This window comes from Stomoxys calcitrans, chromosome 1 (assembly GCF_963082655.1).
Source record: "Stomoxys calcitrans chromosome 1, idStoCalc2.1, whole genome shotgun sequence".
Lineage (NCBI taxonomy): Eukaryota > Metazoa > Arthropoda > Insecta > Diptera > Muscidae > Stomoxys > Stomoxys calcitrans.
Window position 1 is genome coordinate 96,226,994 of NC_081552.1, and position 24,320 is coordinate 96,251,313.

Genomic DNA, 24,320 nt, shown 5'->3' on the forward strand with positions numbered 1-24,320 from the left:
TATGCTCTTAAACCAGCAACAATTTGCAAATGATATTCAGTATGCGCCAATGTATCGAACCGACCATGAACTGGATAAAAATATCGAGGTCTTTGAAATTACCGAAGTGCTGAAGAAGACAAAGGAAAACAAGGCACCAGGTATAGACAGAGTGCCATATGAGTTCTTAAAAAATGCATCCCAGGAATTTCTAGCGGAATTGGCCAATCAGTATAACGAAATGTTTAACACAAGTCGTGTAGATAGTACAATGGAAGAATCGGTAATATTCCCCATCCACAAAAAAGGAGATCTTAATATAACAAGCAATTATAGAGGGATAACCTTTATGAATTCTTCTGCCAAAGTTCTTATGGGAATTTTAAATAATCGTATAAAGCAGTGGACAGAAAGCAATAACATTTTAAATGAATTTCAAGCAGGCTTCCGATCAGGATATTCGACGGTAGACAATATATATAATTTAGCCTCAATTGTTCACCTAAAACTTGATGAGAAAAAGAAAGTCTATGCGTTTTTTGTTGATTTTTCGGCGGCTTTTGATATGATTTCACGAAACCTGATGTTTTTTAAACTTCATAGCATGGGGATTTCAACAAAAGTAGTTAATTTGATTGAAAAAATATACAGAAATACTAGGTCGGTGGTATGGACTGGAAAAGACGTATCAGAGCATTTCTATACTTACACTGGAGTACGACAAGGATGTTTATTGTCACCATTGTTATTTACCTTGTATCTAAATGATCTGCACGACGGGCTAGAAGGTGGAGTGCTGATTGATGAATTAAATATTCGTGTGTTATTGTATGCTGATGACATAGTGATTTTAGCGGAAGATAGAGAAGTATTGCAAAAAATGATAAAGAACTTGGAAAATTATTGCATCCAGTGGAATATGGTTGTAAATTTGGCAAAATCAAAGATAATGGTCTTCCGAAATGGAGGTAGACTATCGACAAATGAAAAATGGATATATCACAATCAAGAAATCGAAATCGTGAATGAATATATTTATTTAGGGGTCACATTAACACCAAAAATGACCTTCACAAAACATGTCGAGGCCAGAAATATAAAATCGAAAACGTGCATAAATGCTACCTGGAAGGAACTTATAAATAAGCCACAGATATCACTAATAGCAAAATGGAAAATCTTTCAAAGCGTATGTAGAACGACACAGTCTTATGCGGCACAAGTGTGGGGATTTGGATGGTTCGATGAAGTTGATAAGCTACAGAGATACTTCTTAAAAAGGGTATTGAGGCAACCAGATTCACTGCCAAACTACATTTTATCATTAGAAACAGATGTACAGGACAATCACTTCTACACTCTAAAGCTTCACTTGGATTATGTTGGAACTACGTTATTTAAATATGAAACCCGAAGATTACCACATATACTGTCCTCCAAAATATGGGAGAAAAGAATATTTTGGGCAAAGACCATAGAAACCTTGGCGTATCAAGTAAATATTTCAACATCTAATATAGATATAAATACGCAGGAATGGATAAGAGAAATGGACGATATGTCAAATAAGCTAAAAATACAGAACTATAGACAAAAAAGACGGAGTGCAAATGCCAGCGAAACCAGATTTTACCGTTTTCTGAATCCAGAGGTTGGAATAGAGTATATGGCCAATAGTAGGAATTTGGATCAGATTTCTATTTTAATGAGAACAAGAGCCGATGTACTCCCTTTAAATGGAAACTACCATGGAAATGAAGAAACAAAGCTATGTACTCTCTGCAATACACGTGAAGTCGAGAATATGCAACATTTCATTGCCAAATGTCCAATATTATGTGAAATTAGAGTGAGGTTTTTAGGAAGCACATATTTAGAAGAAAGAGAACTTATAAATATTTTAAATGGGTATATGGAAGATGGATGGGAGAAGCTATACAATTATGTCCGAATGGCATTAAGATATAGAAAGAATATAATTCAAGAACAATTTTGAAAAAAAAAAAAACCAACTATTTTATAGAATTATAGTTAATTTAACAGAATTTTAAATATCGGTTATTGACAGACAACTTTCTAAGTTATTGTCATAAATACATATTCTATTTTGTTATATTTAATATATACTATGTATTAGAAGTTTTGAATTGTAATGATGATAGAAAACAAAATAAATAAAATAAAATAAATAAAAAAAAACTCGACAAATGCGATCCATGTTGGAGGTGAAGATTCGGCCCGGCCGAACTTAGCACGCTTTTACTTGTTCTATCTAGCCACTCTGCTTTGTGTCTGTATATAATATTGTAGAAGCGAGACATACATACATTTGATTCATTCTCGCTTCGTTTCGCATTACATATGTGTGAAAGGGAGGACAATATAATCTTGATCAATGTACAATTTATTCTTTTAAATATCAATTTAATTCGTACAATTAAAATGTGTTCAAGGAATGACTTGTTTGCCAATCACTTACCGTGATACAAAAGAAAATCGAATTTCTAGTCAAAAATTATTAAAGCAATTAACACCTTGTTTGAAAAGTTTTTTTTTTATAAGTCAATAACATGTTGAATCGGTCAAATTTAGGCCAAAATTTTTCTATGCATGTACATATGGGATCAAAATCTCAATATGAGCCGATTTTCAGCAAAAATTCATGGCGTATATCCCTTGGGTAAAACAAATATATGTAAAATATTGTGATAATTAGATAACAAATGCTACCTGTATCTTGATTACAAAACACAGACAGGGGGATTCGGGACCAGACGGACATGGCTAAATCGAACAAGGAAGAAATTCTAAGTTGACCTGTACACTATTAACTATCAAATTAGTGGTTGTAGGTGTAACTTGGCCTTATTAACAATATGTGCGTATAAATGTGTACTTTGTGCTCAAATTAAACTCTAGGGGCAGGTTTCTCATCTTTGCTAACCGGAACATTAATTTACCGTGGCGATAAGCCTCCTGTTGACAAGTTTGATTTTCCGTAAACTTTCAAAGTAATTTCGAAAATTTGGCAACACTACGCTGCAGTCAGCAATTAGAGTGTACTGAAAAATTTGCACAAACTGTTCCGGAAAGTCTTTCGTTTTTAGTAAGAGGGAGTGTAAGACGTAAAAGGTTTGGAGAGTTTTGTAAATATGAGGTTGCAAATTTCTGCTGGATGCTTTTTCCTCGTTTCTAACTCTTTAGGATTTTTTATTGACAAAATGTTACTGGGTAAGTAAGCGAACACTACGCTATATTATGCAGCAATCGGTTAACAAAATACAGTTGTATTTATCGGGACGAGAAGTCACTAACCGGTACCCATCTGCCGGTTAAAGTTTGTAGTTTGACTAAGCAATAAGCACATATTCAGAATACCAATTTCCTTTAACCAGAAGAATATCGATACGATAAATTGTAACCGGAGGATGAGAAACCCGGCCTAACACTTAAAATCATCCAATGGATGGGTGTTAAACTTATTTAGTCGTTTCGTTTGTAACATCTCGAAATATTGATTTGCGACCCCATGTTGTATGTATATTCTTGATCGTTTGGATTTTGTGAGTCGATCTATCCATGTCCGTCCATCCGTCCGTCCGTCTGTGAAAACCAAGATAGCAGTCAAACACGTTCCGATTTGACTTATTGAACCCCTGGAAGACTCAATAGTTGTCCGATTGAGCTGAAATTTCCCACATAGTGTTATGTTACGTCTCCCAATGATCAAGGCAAGTATGGTCAGAATCACTTTATAATCTAACATAGGTCCCATATGGACCGATCTGCCTATTTGACATCTGGCGCCATTAGAAGCTGCAATTGTTATCCGATTGGGTTCGAACCTTTTGTATTTCGTTAAAACTATGGTTTAAGTTGGATATATAAATTTTTGCCCTATATTTTTGTCCGGTTCTCATGACTCTTCTGATCACAGATGAATTTCATAGAAATCGGTATCTCCCGATTTTCACTTTTTATGTTATTGCAAGGAGGTGTTCACTGTTCATTGGGCAGACAAGATGTGCGAAATAGTCTTACAAAAACTTTCATTTAAATGAAATAGTTCCTATAATGTTTGGGGGATGGGTTATTGACTGTGTGTGTGGGTGTTGATTCCTTTTGGCGTTTTGTCTGTGTCGCTTTTAGGAGTTTGCAATATTTTCTTTTCTTACTTCTCTTTAAGGTTTTATCTTCCGCTTCAATAACCATAAGAAAACTTAAGCATTTGTGTTTGTCTTTGGGATGTAATTTAACGGCTCTGGCGAAAAATTGCCAATATCTTAACATCAAAGTTTAATAAACACTTGCTCGCAAATGTTTTCGTCATCATCCTTTTTATCATCATGGGCTGCGTCGGTTTTGTGTGGGGTTTTAGTTTCACAATCGTGATAGTCATCATTTTAGGTTTTATTTATTCTGGGGCTCCTCAAATGGCAAGAAAAAGTTCGTTGTCCTCTTTCCCTTTTGGCGTTTAAATGTCGCAGTTTTGTTTCTGTATTGATGCCACTTTAGCCTTTACTTTGAGATTATGCCACTAAGCCTTTTTGAAAGCAAAAAACAACGCCAACCAACACCACAACTAGACTAAAGGAGGCAAAAACAAGGCCATATGATCTGAGCCCACTTTCTAGTAGACTGCAAAAGCAAATAATAAAAATCCCTGAATGTGACCTACAATCACAGGCACAATTTCATAACTCAGATTATGTTGGGATTTGATTGTCTATATTGCATGAAATTTAAATGCAGGAGTATTAACTTAATGACAAAAGATCTGGGTTTGCGATATTATGATTTTTATACCCTACATTGGATTAGGGGTATACTAATTTCATCATTCCGTTTGTAATACCTCGAAATAGGCGTCTTTGACCCATAACGTATATATATTCTTGATCGTCATGACATTTTGTGTCGATCTAGTCATGTGCGTCCGTCTGTCCGTCCGTCTGTCTGGCGAAAGCACGCTAACTTACGAAGGGGTTAAGTTAAGCGCCTGAAATTTAGCACAAATACTTCTTTTTAGTGTAGGTCGGTTGGTATTGTGCATGGGCCAAATTGGTTCATGTTTTGATATAGCTGCCATATAAACCGATCCTAAGTCTTGATTTCTTGATCTTCTAGAGGGCGTAATTCTTACCCGATCTGGCTAAAATTAGCACGGGGTGTTGTGGTTATACTCCCAACAACTGTATCAGGTATGGTCTACATCGGTTGATAACCTGATAAAGGGTGAAATTCTTATCCGACTTGGCTGAAATTTTACATGAAGTGTTCTGGTATGACTCTCAACAATTGTGCCATGTATGCTTTAAATCAATCCATAACCTGATATAGCCACCATATAAACCGATCTCCTAATTAGACTTCTTGAGGGCGCAACTCCTTTTCAATTTGGCTAAAATTTTGCATGACATGTTTTGTTATGACTTCCAACAACTGTGTCAAGTAAGGTCTAAATCAGTCCATGTACTGATATAGCGCCATATAAACCGATCTCCCGATTCGACTTCTTGAGCTTCTAGAGGGCGCAATTCTTATCCAATATGGTTGAAATTTTGCATATGTCGTTTTGGTATAACTTCCAACAACTGTTCTAAGTGTGGTCTTAATCGGTATGTAACCTGATATTACTTTACTTTAATTGGCTATGACAGAATATTTGTTCCACTAGCCGAACGTAGAATAACGTTCCAAGCGCCTCGATCTTCTGCGCTCATTCTAAAATCTCTGACACCAAGTTTCGAGGTGTATCCCACCACTTGATCTTTCCATCGGGCTTTTGGTCTTCTCGGCTTTCGTGTACGACCGAGTTTGCCTTCAAAAGACTTCTTTGCTGGAGCTTCTTCATCCATTCTGACAACATGACCTAGCCAACGCAGCCGTTGTATTTTGATGCGTGTAACATGATATAGTCGTCATACACCTCGTGGTTCATACGTCGCCTATAAGAAAACGTATCTGATTTCAATTGTCGGACCATGTGCTAGGGGGACCAGTCCAACCCCCAAAACAACCCTAAATCGGACATATTTAACGACCATGGCAATATGGGACTCAAATGAAAGGTATTTGCGAATAGAATACGAATTTAGTATCCAAATGTGGGACCACGTTTCGGGGGCCCACCCCTTCCCCAAACAGGACTTATTTAGCGACCATAGGAATATGGGACTTAAATAAAAGGTGAAATAAAGTATTTTAAGAATGGAGTACTCTTTACATTAAATTCGTTGACCAATAAAGATCATATGGGATTCAGATAAAGGCACTTATATTGTTAAACTGTTAGTCAAGCGATATACTTTTTTCGTAGGATCATATGGAAAATCTTGCTCCATATAAAGTAAAAGAAGGCGCAGCGGAGCGGGCCCGGGTCAGCAAGTAGGCTACATAATTTTTATACCCACCACCGACGGATGGGGGTATATTCATTTTGTCATTCCGTTTGCAACAGATCGAAATATCCATTTCCGACCCTATAAAGTATATATATTCTTGATCAGCGTAAAAATCTAAGACGATCTAGACATGTCCGTCCGTCTGTCCGTCTGTCTGTTGAAATCACGCTACAGTCTTCAAAAATAGAGATATTGAGCTGAAACTTTGCACAGAAAATTTTTTTTGTCCATAAGCAGGTTAAGTTCGAAGATGGGCTATATCGGACTATATCTTGATATAGCCCCCATATAGAACGATCCGCCGATTTAGAGTCTTAGGCCAATGAAAGCCACATTTATTATCCGATTTTGCTGAAATTTGGGACGGTGAGTTGTGTTAGGCCCTTCAACATCCTCCGTCAATTTGGCCCAGATCGGTCCAGATTTGTATATAGCTGTCATATAGACCGATCCTCCGATTTAAGGTCTTAGGCCTATAAAAGCCACATTTATTATCCAATTTTGCTGAAATTTGGGGCAGTAAGTATTCTTAGGTCTTTCGAAATCCTCCGTCAATATGGCTTAGATCCGTTCAGATTTGGATATGGCTGCCATATTGACCGATCCTTTGATTTAGGGTCTTAGACCCATAAAAGCTGCATTTATAATCCGATTTTTCTATAATTTGGGACAATGAGTGGTGTAAGGTCCTTCCACGTCCTTCGTCAATTTGGCTCAGATCGGTCCACATTTGGATATAGCTGCCATATAGACCGATCCTCCGATTTAGGGTCTTAGGCCCTAAAAGCCACATTTATTTTCCAATTTTGCTGAAATTTGGGACAGTGAAATGTCTTAGGTCCTTCGATATCCTCCGTCAACATGGCTTAGATCGGTCCAGATTTGGATATAGCTGCTATATAGACCGATCCTCCGATTTGGGGTCTTAGGCCCATAAAACACGCATTTATTGTCCGATGTCGCTGAAATTTAGGACAGTGAGTTAAGTTAAGCCCCTTGACATACTTCTGTATTATCGCACAGATCGGTCCAGATTTGGATATAGCTGCCATATAGACCGATCTCTTGGTTTTAGGTTTTGGGGCCATAAAAAGCGCATTTATTGTCCGATGTTGCCGAAGTTGTGGACAAAGAGTTAAGTTAAGCCCCTCCACATATTTTTGCTATGGGACATAAGGTATGAGTTTTGCACCGGATTTTGACGAGAGGTGGTTTACATATTTACCCGAGGTGGTGGGTATCCAAAGTTCGGCCCGGCCGAACTTAACGCCTTTTTACTTGTTTGATATCGGGAGGGGACGGACCGTCCCCCACAGCAAGTGCAGCACGAATTTGATATCCATATTTGAGTCGAAATGTCTGAGGTGCCATCCCTCCCCTAATGAGAACATTGCCCTAAGGAAGAACATTACTCTTTGGGGAAAATTTTTTAATTGACCATGCATGGCATTTTATCTCGCAAATGTGGCCAACATTAAGAGGGGATAAACACCGCTTTGTCCGATGTTCTCGCCAGGATTCGAACGCGTTCAGCGTCATAGGCTTCAATAGCACGAATTCGATATCCGCATTCGGGTGAAGTGTCCCCACTCTAAAAACACATTAGAGAGTTAAAGAAAGCGCAGCGGATCGGCGGGAAGGCATTCATCCAGCGTGTTAGATGTATGATCCATCCGTGGAGCGAATATAGATTCGGATCATTACCTTGTTGCAGTAAAGGTTCGCACCCGTTTGAACATGGCGAGGAAAGTACGATCTTACACTGCACTTGGGTACCGGAAGCCTCCTCCAAGAAACCCATGGTACGACCAAGAGTGTCGAGATGCTACTGAAGCTAAGAATGCGGCATATAGAGCAACGCTGCAATCAGTAGCAACTCGCCAGATGAAGGAGAGGTATCGGGAGAAAAGGAGAGAGGGGAAACGTCTATTCCGCAGAAAGAAAAAAGAAATGGTGAGTGTGAGCGAATTGAGATGTACAGGAATTAGAATGAAGTCCGGAAATTCTACCAAAAAATTAAATATCAAACCGATGGCTTTGGTGCAGGCACATCCACCTGCGGAGACAAAGAAAGAAATCTGGTAACTGACGCAGATAACAGCTGAGGATATGGGAAGAACATTTTACCCAACTGCTAGTATCCGACGTTGGCGGCGAAGAGGATACCGCAGAACCAATCCCTGATGATGGAATAGAATGTTTAATTCCTACTCACAATGAGGTCCAAGTAGCAGTGACCCGACTAAAGAACAACAAGGCAGCAACCGACGAGTTACCCGCTGAATTGTTTAAGACAGGAGGCGACACACTGATAAGGTGTATGCATAAGCTGATCTGCGCAATTTGGCTAGAAGATCGCATACCCGATGATTGGAACCTCAGCATACTATGTCCCGTACACAAAAAAGGAGACAAGACGGAATGTGCCAACTACATAGGAATAAATCTCCTCCCCATAGCATACAAGATACTCTCGAGCGTGCTGTGTGAAAGATTAAAACCAAACGTCAATGAGATAATTGGGCCCTATCAATTCCTGGTAAATCCACCCGGGACCAGATATTCACACTGCGCCAAATCCTGGAAAAGATCCGAGAAGGACAAATCAACACCTACCATCTCTTTGTTGACTACAAAGCCGCTTTCGATACTCCTTTACGTTCAAAGGTATTTCAAGCCATGTCTGAGCTTGGTATACCTGCAAAATTAACAAGACTCTGCAGTATGACACTTGTTGATACGCGTTCCTCAGTAAAAATAGGAAAGAATCTCCCCGAACCATTTAATACCAAACGAGGTTTCAGACAAGGAGACAGCCTATCGTGTGATCTCTTTAATATTCTGCTGGAGAAGATTATATGTGATGCAGATGTGAATAGATATGGCACACTAATCACAAGAGGACACATGCTACTCGCCTATGCCGACGACATCGATATCATAGGTCGGTCACGGGAAGTAGTAACTGCAGCCTTTGAAAAAGTCGAAAGAGCGTCAGGGAAAATGGGTGTGGCAGTAAATGGAGAAAAGACGAAATGGATGGTTTCAACTCCCAAAAAAGCCTTGAACAACCGAGCAGTTAAAAAAAATGGAGAAAGTTGGAAATCACAACTTTGAGACAGTCAGCAACTTTATCTACCTCGGCACCGCCGTAACCGAAACGAATGACACCAGTTTTGAGATTAAGCGAAGAATAATACTGGCAAACAGATGCAACTTTGGACTAAGTAAGCAGTTAAGAAACAAGGCCACCTCTCGACAGACGATGATTACACTATACAAGACACTGATACTACCCGTGCTGTTATATGGTTCTGGTTAGCATGGGTACTTGCGAAAGCAGATGAGGCATATATATATAAATAAATATATATGTGTACATATATATATATATATATATATATATATATATATATATATATATATATATATAAAAAAATATGTCGGCCGATTTTTGTTCCTAGAGCCATTACTACAAAACTAATGGTGATCTTGATTGTGCAAAAAATTGTAGCATATTTTCGACATGTCTCAATTAAATCGAAATTTTAGAAGACAACATTTATTGAATGTTTGGAAAAAGGGGGCAATATATTAAAAAGAAGTATATAATAATGCACAAAGTGAACGCGTTTTATTTAGCTCACAGCATATTAGAGGCATTGCCAGAAAGTTCTTCATCCGAAGACTCATAAGCGATTTGTACCATATTATTTGGTCGAAATGACAACATATGAACTTTTTCGATTGAAAATGCAAAAAGTGTAACAATATGAGAGGGTGAGAAAACACACTTTCGAAAAATGTTGTCTCGTGTGAGTATGCCATTAAAGTGAAACATTTTTTTCAGAATCGAAATCACCATAAGATATCTGCACAAATATATCGAATCGATAAGCAATACAAAGTTTTTGCAAGCAGTAAAAATTGAAGCTCCTAATTTAGAACAAATTGTCACTTCCTGGACGCTTGAGTAACTTAAATTCTCTCTAAAAAAAATTCAATATTTTTATCCATTTCACAGTTATAAAAGGGGTGTTTTCGGGGGTGAGGTGGTCCCCCAGACACTTGGCCCTGAAAAAATATCAGCATCGTGCACTTCTTTCAAATACCAAATATTTAAACCCCAAATTGCCACTGGTTTAGGGGAGTTTACACGATGAGGCGTCCCCCAAACACATGTCCCCAAAATAGGTTATCAAGTTCGTTTTCTAATCTCAAATACCTTTCATTTGAGCCATCAAATTCTTCTTATTGCAAAAGTCAGCAAATATGTCCGGATTGGGGTATTGACCCTAAAAACTGTAAATATTTAGTTCCACTCTCTTTAAGACCCAAATTGCCTAGGTGAGCAAATGCTTCCTATTTGGGGGTTGTTATGGTGGTGGGACGTCCCCTAGACAGTTGGTCCATAATGTTGTTATCAGATACGTGGTCTACTCCCAAATACCTTTAATTTGAGCTCCATATTTCCATAGTCGGCTAACATGACCGGCTTGGGGGTGTTTTGGGGGATGGACGGCCACTCAGTGAGTTGGCCTTGAAAACATATATCGGATTCGTGTTCTACTCTAAAATCCCTCTTATTAGAGTCTCGTATTGCAATAGTCAGCAAATATTGTGTTGCCCAAAAAATAATTGCGGATTTTTTAAAAGAAAGTAAATGCATTTTTAATAAAACTTAGAATGAACTTTAATCAAACATACTTTTTTTACACTTTTTTCCAAAGCAACCTAAAAGTAACAGCTGATAACTGACAGAAGAAAGGATGCAATTACAGAGTCATAAGCTGTGAAAAAATTTGTCAACGCCGACTATATGAAAAATCCGCAATTACTTTTTGGGCAACCCAATACATCCTATTTGGATGTGGTTGTGGGGGTGGGGTGGCCCCAATAGACACTTTTCCCGAATATTAAAAACAGATTCGTGCTTTACTCCCAAAGACCTTTCATATCGAAAAATGTAGTACCCTATTTTCACCATGGGATCATTATGCACCATCTGTGAAAATTTCAAGAAAATCGGTTCATCCGTTTCTGAGTCTATAAGGAACACACAAACAAACAAACCTACAAACAAACACAAAATGATTTTTATATATAAGATTTTGAAAATTTTTTTATCTGAACTACAGTGAGGAAGTTCTTACACGGCAAATTAACTCACTAATGTTGCCGGCATTAGGAGAGGAAAACCACCGCTAAATTTTTTCTTAATGGTCTCGCAAGGATATGAATCATAACTTTTGCGCAACGGTGGCCTTATGTAAACGAAAAGATATGTACATTCTTACTATTGTAAATTTTTTTCTTCTATTTTATATGCCTTTTAAATATTATTTTATTTAATTTCCTCATCTAGTAAATAATTTATGTCCTGCGCTCGAAGAAATAAACATGATCCAATGTTCGTCTCAAGAAGGCATGCTTCTACCATTGGACTGGTCACACATTAGGGTTTCATAAAAAGTAATTGCGGATTTTTCATATAGTCGGCGTTGACAAATTTTTTCACAGCTTGTGACTCCGTAATTGCATTTTTTCTTCTGTCAGTTATCACCTGTTACTTTTAGCTTGCTTTAGAAAAAAAGTGTAAAAAAAGTATATTTGATTAAAGTTCATTCAAAGTTTTATTAAAAATGCATTTACTTTCTTTTAAAAAATCCGCAATTACTTTTTGGGCAACCCAAGTGGTGGAAGCATGCAATCTTTTTAGGGCAAAGCAGACTAATGATGGAGCTTGGTTAGCTTCGAAATCGCGATCTCTGTAGCCTGCCCAATGCATTAATCGCAACACCATCTTGCATAAAACTTTTTAAGATAGGGTTTTTATTTTGCTCTCTATTTTAAATAGAAACAAAAACAACCCCCATATTGGTTTCAGCTGAAAAATAAATCCGAAAACAAAATGAAACCACCAAAATAAAGTAGAGACAAACAAGGTTTGTAAAAATTTTTTAAGTAGCAAAAAAACGAGATAAATCTTTTTGTAGTTCAATATCCCACTAAACAATGATTTATTGGCCAAACGTTATTGTAATATAAATACTTCCTTTATAGAAAAAAGTAGCGTACGTATTGGGGGGTTGGTGGAGCTCAGAGGTTAGCATGTCCGCTTTTCACGCTCAAAGCCTGGGTTCAAATCCAAGTGAGAACAGCAGAATAAATCTTCAGCGGTGGTTATCCCCTTTTAGCTGGCGACACTATTGCCATAGGTAATCAGGCGACTAAACTTCTCTAAGTGGAGTCTCTCTGCGGCAAGCCTCTCGGACTCAGATATAAAAAGTAGGCCCCTTATCATTGACCTCAAGTTGCATAGGTTTATAAGAATTTCGCCCATTTTAATAAATTTCCCTTTTTTGGGAGTTTTGGTTTTTTGTCAATATATTGGGAATTTGACAAAATATTTTTTATATAACGGACGAAAGGACTTCTTTATTCGCAAAAGTACTCTGTCGCTAAAATTTTCCAAGAGAAATTTTGAAATTTCATTTTTTTAAATATGATAATCATTTGTATTGCAAGTAAAATTACTGTAAATATTTATCATTGATTGATTTTAACTGACAGATTTCGATTTCTTGTGCACAGATCAGTATAAATTACCTTAAATATGGTGTTGTTTATTATAGAGTTCCAAAAAAAAAAAAGAAAATTGGAAAGTACATTTTTGGTTTGATTTGATATAATTATATCGATATGAAAATTATTTAGGGGTATCATTTCGGGAAAGTAAAATCGGGGTTTCTGCTTTCTTAAAATCTTTAATTTTGTCCATTGTCAATAATTTTTTATTTCCCTATTATTAATGATTCTTTACCAACTGATTTTATTAATAATTAAAATTGTTCATTTATTTTAAATAATGAACATTTAACAAAAAACAAAAATTGTATCTTAAGTTGGAATTCCATTGCACTTTCATCTTTTAAGAAACATTCACTTAATTTTTGCTTTAAAAAAATTTTATGGAGATTTAGCCTTGAAAAAAAATTTCGATGATATTTTGCCTTCAGAAAAAAATTTGTCTTAAAATATATTATCTGTTTTTGCGCTACTTTATTTTGGTTGTTTCATTTTGTTTTTGGATTTATTTGTCTAGCTGAAACCAATATGGGGGTTGTTTTTGTTTCTATATAGAAAAGAAATCAAAATAAAGTTAGATCTAAAATTGGACCACAATTAAATTATATGTTGGAGACCTGTGTAAAATGTCAGCCAATTTGAATAAGAATTGCGCCCTTTGTGGGCTCAAGAAGTAAAATAGAGAGATTGATTTATATGGGAGCTGTATCGGCCTATAGACCGATTCAGACCATAATAAACACGTATGTTAATGGCCATGAGAGAATCCGTCGTAGGTAAATCGGATAATAATTGCGACCTCTAGAGGCTCAAGAAGTCAAGATCCCAGATCGGTTTATATGGCAGCTATATCAGATTATGACTTGTACATTATTTGACATAGTTGTTGAAAGTAACAATAAAAAACGCCTTGCGAAATTTCAGCCAAATCGGATAGAAATTGAGCCCTCTAGAAGCTCAAGAAGTCAAGTCCCCAGATCTGTTTATATGACAGCTATATAAGGTTATGGACCGATTTGAACCATACTTGGCACAGTTGTTGGATATCGTAACAAAACACGTCGTGCTAAATTTCATTCCAATCGTATAAGAATTGCGCACTCTAGCGGCTCAAGAAGTCAAGACCCCAGATCGGTTTATATGGCACCTATATCAGGTTATGAACCGATTTGAACCATACTTGGCACAGTTGTTGGATATCGTAACAAAACACGTCGTGCAAAATGTCATCCCAATCGGATAAGAATTGTGCACTCTAGAGGCTCAAGAAGTCAAGACCCAAGATCGGTTTATATGGGAGCTATATCAAAACATGGACCGATATGGCCCATTTACAATACCAACCGACCTACACCAATAAGAAGTATTTTTTCACAGCTTGTGACTCCGTAATTGCATTTTTTCTTCTGTCAGTTATCACCTGTTACTTTTAGCTTGCTTTAGAAAAAAAGTGTAAAAAAAGTATATTTGATTAAAGTTCATTCAAAGTTTTATTAAAAATGCATTTACTTTCTTTTAAAAAATCCGCAATTACTTTTTGGGCAACCCAAGTGGTGGAAGCATGCAATCTTTTTAGGGCAAAGCAGACTAATGATGGAGCTTGGTTAGCTTCGAAATCGCGATCTCTGTAGCCTGCCCAATGCATTAATCGCAACACCATCTTGCATAAAACTTTTTAAGATAGGGTTTTTATTTTGCTCTCTATTTTAAATAGAAACAAAAACAACCCCCATATTGGTTTCAGCTGAAAAATAAATCCGAAAACAAAATGAAACCACCAAAATAAAGTAGAGACAAACAAGGTTTGTAAAAATTTTTTAAGTAGCAAAAAAACGAGATAAATCTTTTTGTAGTTCAATATCCCACTAAACAATGATTTATTGGCCAAACGTTATTGTAATATAAATACTTCCTTTATAGAAAAAAGTAGCGTACGTATTGGGGGGTTGGTGGAGCTCAGAGGTTAGCATGTCCGCTTTTCACGCTCAAAGCCTGGGTTCAAATCCAAGTGAGAACAGCAGAATAAATCTTCAGCGGTGGTTATCCCCTTTTAGCTGGCGACACTATTGCCATAGGTAATCAGGCGACTAAACTTCTCTAAGTGGAGTCTCTCTGCGGCAAGCCTCTCGGACTCAGATATAAAAAGTAGGCCCCTTATCATTGACCTCAAGTTGCATAGGTTTATAAGAATTTCGCCCATTTTAATAAATTTCCCTTTTTTGGGAGTTTTGGTTTTTTGTCAATATATTGGGAATTTGACAAAATATTTTTTATATAACGGACGAAAGGACTTCTTTATTCGCAAAAGTACTCTGTCGCTAAAATTTTCCAAGAGAAATTTTGAAATTTCATTTTTTTAAATATGATAATCATTTGTATTGCAAGTAAAATTACTGTAAATATTTATCATTGATTGATTTTAACTGACAGATTTCGATTTCTTGTGCACAGATCAGTATAAATTACCTTAAATATGGTGTTGTTTATTATAGAGTTCCAAAAAAAAAAAGAAAATTGGAAAGTACATTTTTGGTTTGATTTGATATAATTATATCGATATGAAAATTATTTAGGGGTATCATTTCGGGAAAGTAAAATCGGGGTTTCTGCTTTCTTAAAATCTTTAATTTTGTCCATTGTCAATAATTTTTTATTTCCCTATTATTAATGATTCTTTACCAACTGATTTTATTAATAATTAAAATTGTTCATTTATTTTAAATAATGAACATTTAACAAAAAACAAAAATTGTATCTTAAGTTGGAATTCCATTGCACTTTCATCTTTTAAGAAACATTCACTTAATTTTTGCTTTAAAAAAATTTTATGGAGATTTAGCCTTGAAAAAAAATTTCGATGATATTTTGCCTTCAGAAAAAAATTTGTCTTAAAATATATTATCTGTTTTTGCGCTACTTTATTTTGGTTGTTTCATTTTGTTTTTGGATTTATTTGTCTAGCTGAAACCAATATGGGGGTTGTTTTTGTTTCTATATAGAAAAGAAATCAAAATAAAGTTAGATCTAAAATTGGACCACAATTAAATTATATGTTGGAGACCTGTGTAAAATGTCAGCCAATTTGAATAAGAATTGCGCCCTTTGTGGGCTCAAGAAGTAAAATAGAGAGATTGATTTATATGGGAGCTGTATCGGCCTATAGACCGATTCAGACCATAATAAACACGTATGTTAATGGCCATGAGAGAATCCGTCGTAGGTAAATCGGATAATAATTGCGACCTCTAGAGGCTCAAGAAGTCAAGATCCCAGATCGGTTTATATGGCAGCTATATCAGATTATGACTTGTACATTATTTGACATAGTTGTTGAAAGTAACAATAAAAAACGCCTTGCGAAATTTCAGCCAAATCGGATAGAAATTGAGCCCTCTAGAAGCTCAAGAAGTCAAGTCCCCAGATCTGTTTATATGACAGCTATATAAGGTTATGGACCGATTTGAACCATACTTGGCACAGTTGTTGGATATCGTAACAAAACACGTCGTGCTAAATTTCATTCCAATCGTATAAGAATTGCGCACTCTAGCGGCTCAAGAAGTCAAGACCCCAGATCGGTTTATATGGCACCTATATCAGGTTATGAACCGATTTGAACCATACTTGGCACAGTTGTTGGATATCGTAACAAAACACGTCGTGCAAAATGTCATCCCAATCGGATAAGAATTGTGCACTCTAGAGGCTCAAGAAGTCAAGACCCAAGATCGGTTTATATGGGAGCTATATCAAAACATGGACCGATATGGCCCATTTACAATACCAACCGACCTACACCAATAAGAAGTATTTGTGCAAAATTTCAAGCGGCTAGCTTTACTCCTTCGGAAGTTAGCGCGCTTTCAACAGACAGACGGACGGACGGACGGATGGACTGACGGACAGACGGACGGACATGGCTAGATCGACATAAAATTTTACTACGATCAAGAATATATATACTTTATGGGGTCTCAGACGAATATTTCGAGTAGTTACAATCAGAATGACGAAATTAGTATACCCCCCATCTTATGGTGGAGGGTATAAAAATTGGCAAAAGGATAGCCACCGCTGAAGATTAGCTCTGCTGTTCTCGCAAGGATTTGAACCCAGGCGTTCACCGTCAACGGCGGACATGTTAACCTCTGAGCTCCACCCGATTCCACACCAATTAGTATGCAAGTTCTATGAAAGTATTGGGTTGCCCAAAAAGTAATTGGATTTTTCATATAGTCGTTGACAAATTTTTTCACAGCTTGTGACTCTGTATTTGCATTCTTTCTTCTATCAGTTATCAGCTGTGACTTTTAGCTTGCTTCAGAAAAAAAAGTGTAAAAAAGTATACTTGATTAAAGTTCAATCTAAGCTTTATTAAAAATGCATTTACTTTCTTTTAAAAAATCCGCAATTACTTTTTGGGCAACCAATAGTATTTATATAACTTTAACGTTTGTTTAGTGGGATATATAGCTAGAAAAATATCCTACGTTTTGTATACCCATCACCATAGGATGGGGGTATACTAATCTAGTCATACACACCTCAAAATATTCGTATAAGACCCCAGAAAGAATATATATTCTTGATCGTCTCGACGTCCTGAGTCGATCTAGCCATGTCCGTCCGTCTGTCGAAGTCATGATAGAGGTCGAACGCGTAAGGTTAGCCGCTTGAAATTTTGCAAAGTACTTAACATTGATGTAGGTCGTTGGAGATTGCAAATAGGCCATATCGGTTCAGATTTAAATATAGCTTCCGTATACACCGATCTCCCTATTTTACTTATTGAGCCACTGGAAGCCGCAAATTTTTCATTCTGTGTTAAGAAAAAAATTTAGTAAAATTTAGTGTATATAACAAATTTTATTACTATTTGGCCTCTAAAGAATGTCATTCAAATTTTGTCTTTAGAAAAAAATAAATTTAAATGATGTCGTTAGAAAAATTATTTAGCGGTGCCCGGGCCTAAGCAAAAAAATTAAAATTTCAGTTAGAATAAAATTGATTGAAGTTGGTGTACACAAAATTTAAAAACTTAAATTCTTTGTAATTTGAGCAAAAGTGTAATTTTAATTATATCTGTAGGAAATTTCGTAATTAAAAATTTTAATTTTGTCCTTACAAAAAGTATCTTTGAAGTTTTGACTTAAAAAAATAATTTAGAGGGTATTTGGCCTGAGCCAAATATTCTAGAGAATATCTTATTGTAATTTTTTTCTTTACAGGATATTTATAGATATTTTGCCAATGAAAAGATAATTTCGGTCATTGAGCAAAATTGCAGCCAAATCAGGAGATTGGTTTATATGTGAGCCAGATCAGTTTGTAAACCGATTAAGACCATACTTGGCATAGTTGTTGGAAGACGAAACCAAACGCTTCATGTAAAATTTCAGCTAAATCGGATAAAAATTACGCACTCTAGAGGCTTAAGATCGGCTTATGAAACGATTTAGACCATACATGGCTCAGTTGTTGGAAGTCATAACATCAAATCAAAATTTCAGCCACATCGGATGAGAATTTCGCATGGCACCCAAACCAAAACATGGATAGAAAAGGGCCATTTACAATCCCAACCTACCTGCATTAATAGGAGCCTGGCTTCGTAGAGACGTACAGATAAAGCTAAATCGACTTAGGATGTCAAGACGATCAAGAATATATATCTTGTTAGGTCTCCCAGTATACCCCCATCCTATGGTGGAGGGTATAAAAATAAGCGCAAAATAATTTTTATACCCTACACCATAGGATGGGGGGTATACTAATTTCGTCATTCTGTTTGTAACTACTCAAAATATTCGTCTGAGACCCCATAAAGTATATATATTCTTGATCGTCGCGACATTTTATGTCGATCTAGTCATGTCCGTCCGTCTGTCCGTCCGTCTGTCCGTCCGTCCGTCTGTCTGTCGAAAGCACGCTAACTTCCGAAGGAGTATAGCTAGCCGCTTGAAATTTTGCACAAATACTTCTTATTAGTGTAGGTCGGTTGGTATTGTAAATGGGCCATATCGGTCCATAACCTGATATAGCTCCCATATAAACCGATCTTGGGTCTTGACTTCTTGAGCCTCTAGAGTGTGCAATTCTTATCCGATTGGGATGAAATTTTGCACGACGTGTTTTGCTATGATATCCAATAACTGTGGTAAGTATGGTTCACATCGGTCAATAACCTGATATAGCTGCCATATAAACCGATCTTGGGTCTTGACTTCTTGAGCCTCTAGAGTGCGCAATTCTTATCCGATTGGGATGAAATTTTGCACGACGTGTTTTGTTATGATATCCAATAATTGTGCCAAGTATGGTTCACATCGGTCTATAACCTGATATAGCTGCCATATAAACCGATCTTGGGTCTTGACTTCTTGAGCCTCTAGAGTGCGCAATCTTATCCGATTGGGATGAAATTTTGCACGACGTGTTTTGCTATGATATCCAATAACTGTGCCAAGTATGGTTCACATCGGTCCATAACCAGATGTAGCTGCCATAAAAACCGATCTTGGGTCTTGACTTCTTGGGCCTCTAGAGAGCGCAATTCTTATCCGATTTGCCTGAAATTTTGTACGACGGATCCTCTCATGACCATCAACTTACGTGTTTATTAGGGTCAGAAGCGGTCTATAGCCCGATACAGCTCCCATATATTTTACTTTTTGAGGCCCCAACATATAATTTAATTGTGGTCTAAACCGGATCATATCTTGATATCGCTCTAATAGGAGAGCAAATCTTTTCTTATATCATTTTTTGCCTAAGAATAGATGCCGGGAAAAGAACTGACAAATGCGCTCCATGGTGGAGGGTATATAAGATTCGGCCCGGCCGAACTTAGCACGCTTTTACTTGTTTTTTAATATTTAAATCAAATTAATAAGACTTGTTAACCGAAATGTCATCGCTGATGGGTCAGTTTCTGAAGACAGTAGCGTTCACAAATCCATTCACAGAATGATTTTGAAAAATGTTCAATTTTGAAAAAAATTGAAGGTTCCAAGTAAAGACTTTTGCAGAAGCTGTGAGGATGACGAGGAAGAAGGGTCTATAGGACATCTGATGTTCGTGTGCCCTGCACTGGCAGTCGTAAGGAGTTCCACATTAGGTTCTCATTTCTTTGAGAACTTGTCTGATTTAGTTGGGCTTCTTGTGGCCCAACAATATGGATGGTTCAATGGTAGGAACGGGAAGGCATCTTTCTTCTCCTGTTCATTTGGAATAACAATTGACGAAAACCTCCAAGTGAGTCTGATGGCAAACTGTCACTTTAACCTGACCTAACCTTGATACCATGTCAAGTTTAGTTCAGATCGCACTGGATATAGCTGCCATATAGACCACTCTCCTGTTTTTGGGGTATTGTCAAATAAAGCACACACTTAGATTTAGCTGAAATTTGATCCTTTCTTCTTCTGATCCTTTCCCTTTCCGATATGCTTTAGATGTTACCATATTTGGATATTGCTGCCACATAGACCGATCTCCCGTTTTAAGGTCTTCTACTCATGTTGTTGTTATTGTAGGCACATTGGTAGCGATATTTGTCAAGCTTATATATGTAGATGAGCAATCTGACTCAGTTCTATAGGACAGATGACCGCGGGAACGTTATGGTCATTGGTTATGTAAAGACGCCAATAATTCGCTTTGTCATATTGAACATCACGGACACTCGGTATTTAAGCAACAGCCACTGCCGCCCGGACTCTCACTGAGACTCTCCAATTAAGTATTCCACTATTTACAATTTGTGGAACACCACACAAATCGGAGTTCAAAGTTCTAACCCGTGCCGGGGTCTTTAGCCCATAAAATGTATTTGTGTAATTCTTGCCCGAATTAGACTCGATCGGACCATAATTACATTAAGACCCGGGAGATCGGTAAACTTTCTGGGTTTAAAAATGACGCATTTAATCATGCGATTTAAGCACAATGTCGTGGTAGTGGGTATGTATATTTCGGCCCGGCATAATTTAATGCTTTTTTTGATTTATTTGGTATACTTCTTTTTGAATGGAATCATATAAATTGTTGTTGGACAAAATTCTGTTGAAATCTTAAAAACATGTTGTCTTACCTTTATGATGACCTATTGTTTTCTGCTATGTGAAGTTCCAATATGCCCACTATGGCTACAATCAAGTTTGTCGATACAAATGGGGTTTTCAAGTATTTTTGCAGACTATTTATTTCGGCATCAATTTAAGTTTATACTCAATTCCACTTTTCTAACTTTTTTGGTTAAACACAGAGATTTTACTATGAAAACTAATTAACTTTCCTTCTTTTTAGAGGCAATTAGATAAGGGTTTTTGGTTCTTTTGCTTATGAATTGACTTATAAAAATATGGTATTGCCACTCTTGTCAATAAATTGATATATTTGTCGCTTGTATGCTCAATTTGTTATTCATATCGGTTTTCTTGTAATTAGGTTCACGCACTATTTGCAGGTTGTTTTAACTGGTATGCGGTAAATGTATGATGCACACTGGTCTCGGAACCACTTCACTCACTAATTGATGTATTTGGAATTAATAATTTAACAAATCTTTTCTTAATGGATTTCCCGACGCGTATCCATTTAGCCACAGTCCGTAATTATTATTTTTGATTTTTAATATTACCAAATTTGTTTTTTTTTAACATTTATTGCTTATACCTTTTTAATTTTGGTAAATAAACCGAACGATTTTTAGTTGTTAGTTATTAACCCACTTTTGAACTTTTTTACAAATAGATTTTTATTTATGTCTTATTCTTTTGAACGTAGTTCAAACTTGATCTCTTTCATGTTATTCTCTGTTTTAGTTTTATGCCGTCATTAATTTCAAATGGTGGCAGTTGCTTATAGGTTTGTTGCCTTCATATCCTTACGAAGAATTTTTCCGTGCTGTACCGGAAAGATACAATATCTTGGCATTTGTTTATTGCTTTGGCTTGTCAGTTGATGGTCATGTTCTGTGCGACTTAAGTTGATGACCCCGTAGCCAAAGATTTGTTGCTGTTTTTTATGTTTGTTGTTTATTTATTCTCACTGCTACATACTTGAAAATTTTGTATATATTTTTCTTCTCTTGCATTCACTACACTTTATTTCTGTGTCTTTTTGGCATTCTCCCCTCAATTCTATTTTGGCCTTCGCTTTAAAGATTAATATAAATTATCGTTTGTTTTTATTTAAGCATTTTCCTGGTGGCGTTTTGGCATTTCATTCCAAATTTTCTATGATTTTTGGAAAGCAGCTTTTTGTTTAATCTTGTTTCTTGCCATCCCTTTGCTTTGACTTGCAACAGTGGCGCAAGCAATGTACTAGGCCATAAGACGCTGTTACAAATAATAAAGCCAACATACAGATACACATCTTGACGGTGGAAAATTGCATCGTAACAATATTTGGTAAATAAACAACGAAAAACAAAAGTACTAATATTTATCAGTTTCGTGTTCTTTCTTTCCAAAAAAAAAAAAAAAAAAAAGCGCTAATTATGTGAGCATTATTTTATTGTTTTGCTTCCACTATTTCATTTTCCATTTTCTGTTTTTGACTGCCAAATCCTTTTTCATTTTATTTTCTTGGTACTTCACTTGCAGAGACCTTTGCGGCTGATATCAAAGAGAACAAAAATAAATTCCTTAATAATATCCGTTTTAATCTTCTACATTCAAATGAAGCATGTCACAAATCAATACCCAAGTAATCCATCAAAAAACCACAAAATCTTCCATGGTGATCCATACCACAGTGCGTATGATTGATTTGGCCCCGTTGAAAGTAGGGGCGTAATGTATCAAGTATACGCTAGCTTTGCCCAAGTGCCCTGTGCCTCCCATCAAAAGTTTTGATGGCGTTTTGTGTTGCACACGACACAATCCTCGTTTTTTCATCATTTTTGTGTTCTCCGGAGATACATTGTCATCCTGCCGAGTTTGAAATCCTTCATCTTACGGAAATTTGTTCTTATTGCTTTTTTATTTCGACAATAAAAAAAACAACTTGAAAAGTTTGAAAGAAAAAACAAAAAAAAAACTTTTGCTTTAGCTGAAGATGATTGTGCATGAATAATGTCCATATCTATGCAACAAATCACCTGGCCAAATACCCACAGGATTTGCAAATGACAAAATGAGAAAAAATTCAACAAAAACTTCCAAAGAACAAAATTGTTGAACATTTAATCGGGGATACCATCATAGTATGATCAGGATACCTAGAATTTAAACCCTGGAATAATGAATTGATATTTAATTGAAAACTAGGAGGCGTACGTGGCGCAAAAAAAAATGTTTTTTATTTTCAATGGAAAGTTTTCAATTGAACTTGGTGTAATTTTTGTATCCTCCACCATAGGATAGGTGGTATACTTTCGTAACAATTTCCGACCCTACAAAATATACACTTATTAGTAAAATTCGAAAAGAAAAATTAACGATGTCCCTACGCAGGCCTTTTTTTTTTTTTTTGAATGGGCCAAATCGGACTTCGATGGATATACCTGCCATATCAAGGCCAAGGCCGATCAGCAGCCTTATGGTCTTCAGCCCATAACAGTGAGTTGCACTAAGCGTTCCGAAATCCAAACTGAATATAGTCCATCCATATTTAAATATAGCCGTCATATAGACCGACGACCAACTATATAATACCCTTAACCTACCCTATGAGTTGAAAATGGAAATTTGGAGTGGTATCGCAGCTTTCTCATCGGCGGCTGGATTCACAGTTCAGTTGAACACAGACTATGAGGCTTACGCAAAAGTGGTCGACAGCTTAAAATCTGACCACGGACGGAGCTCTGCAAATAAATCTATGCCAATGTAATGCTGCGGCTCGGAAGGTCCTTCTTATAGCAGAAGGATTTGATGTTGTTCTCATTCTGGAATCAATTGTAAAGATAAGACTATGAAGTTTTAAATGATTACAGCTTATCCGACCACAGTTATATTAGAAATAATTTAGGTAAAAATAGTAGAAAAATGGAAAGGAGGCTTGGGATTAGTTAATAAGGAAGTGGTAACAGTGGAGTTATGATCAAGCGGTTCACAAAAGCACTCAATGACTCCTTTACTTCTGTATGTCCCAGAACCAATCCCTCGGGGTAAACAATGACCGATATGTTGGTCACAAAACTGGTTGGTGAAAGAAAGGATTGCAGAAGACTGTTCAATGAGGCGAAAACCACAAGGACTGGGATATTTATAAGGTTTTCTTTCCACTGTGGATAGTTTTGTCCTTATTATAAATATTTGAGCCAAAGATCACAAACTTAATTTACAGATGAAGAATTTTTGAATTGATTTTTAGAATTTTTTCTATCTTAAATGGTAGCTTAAC

General features: G+C 36.5%; 1 protein-coding gene across 1 annotated transcript in view; it reads right to left on the minus strand.

Moving 5' to 3' along the window:
* The window catches only part of LOC131994281 (uncharacterized), a gene marked incomplete in the record, with an annotated part of 1,369,549 nt that extends 1,347,817 nt beyond the window's left edge, over window positions 1-21,732 (minus strand). The window contains 1 exon segment of the mRNA XM_059360990.1: window positions 21,064-21,732.
* Between the last annotated feature and the right edge of the window lie 2,588 nt (window positions 21,733-24,320).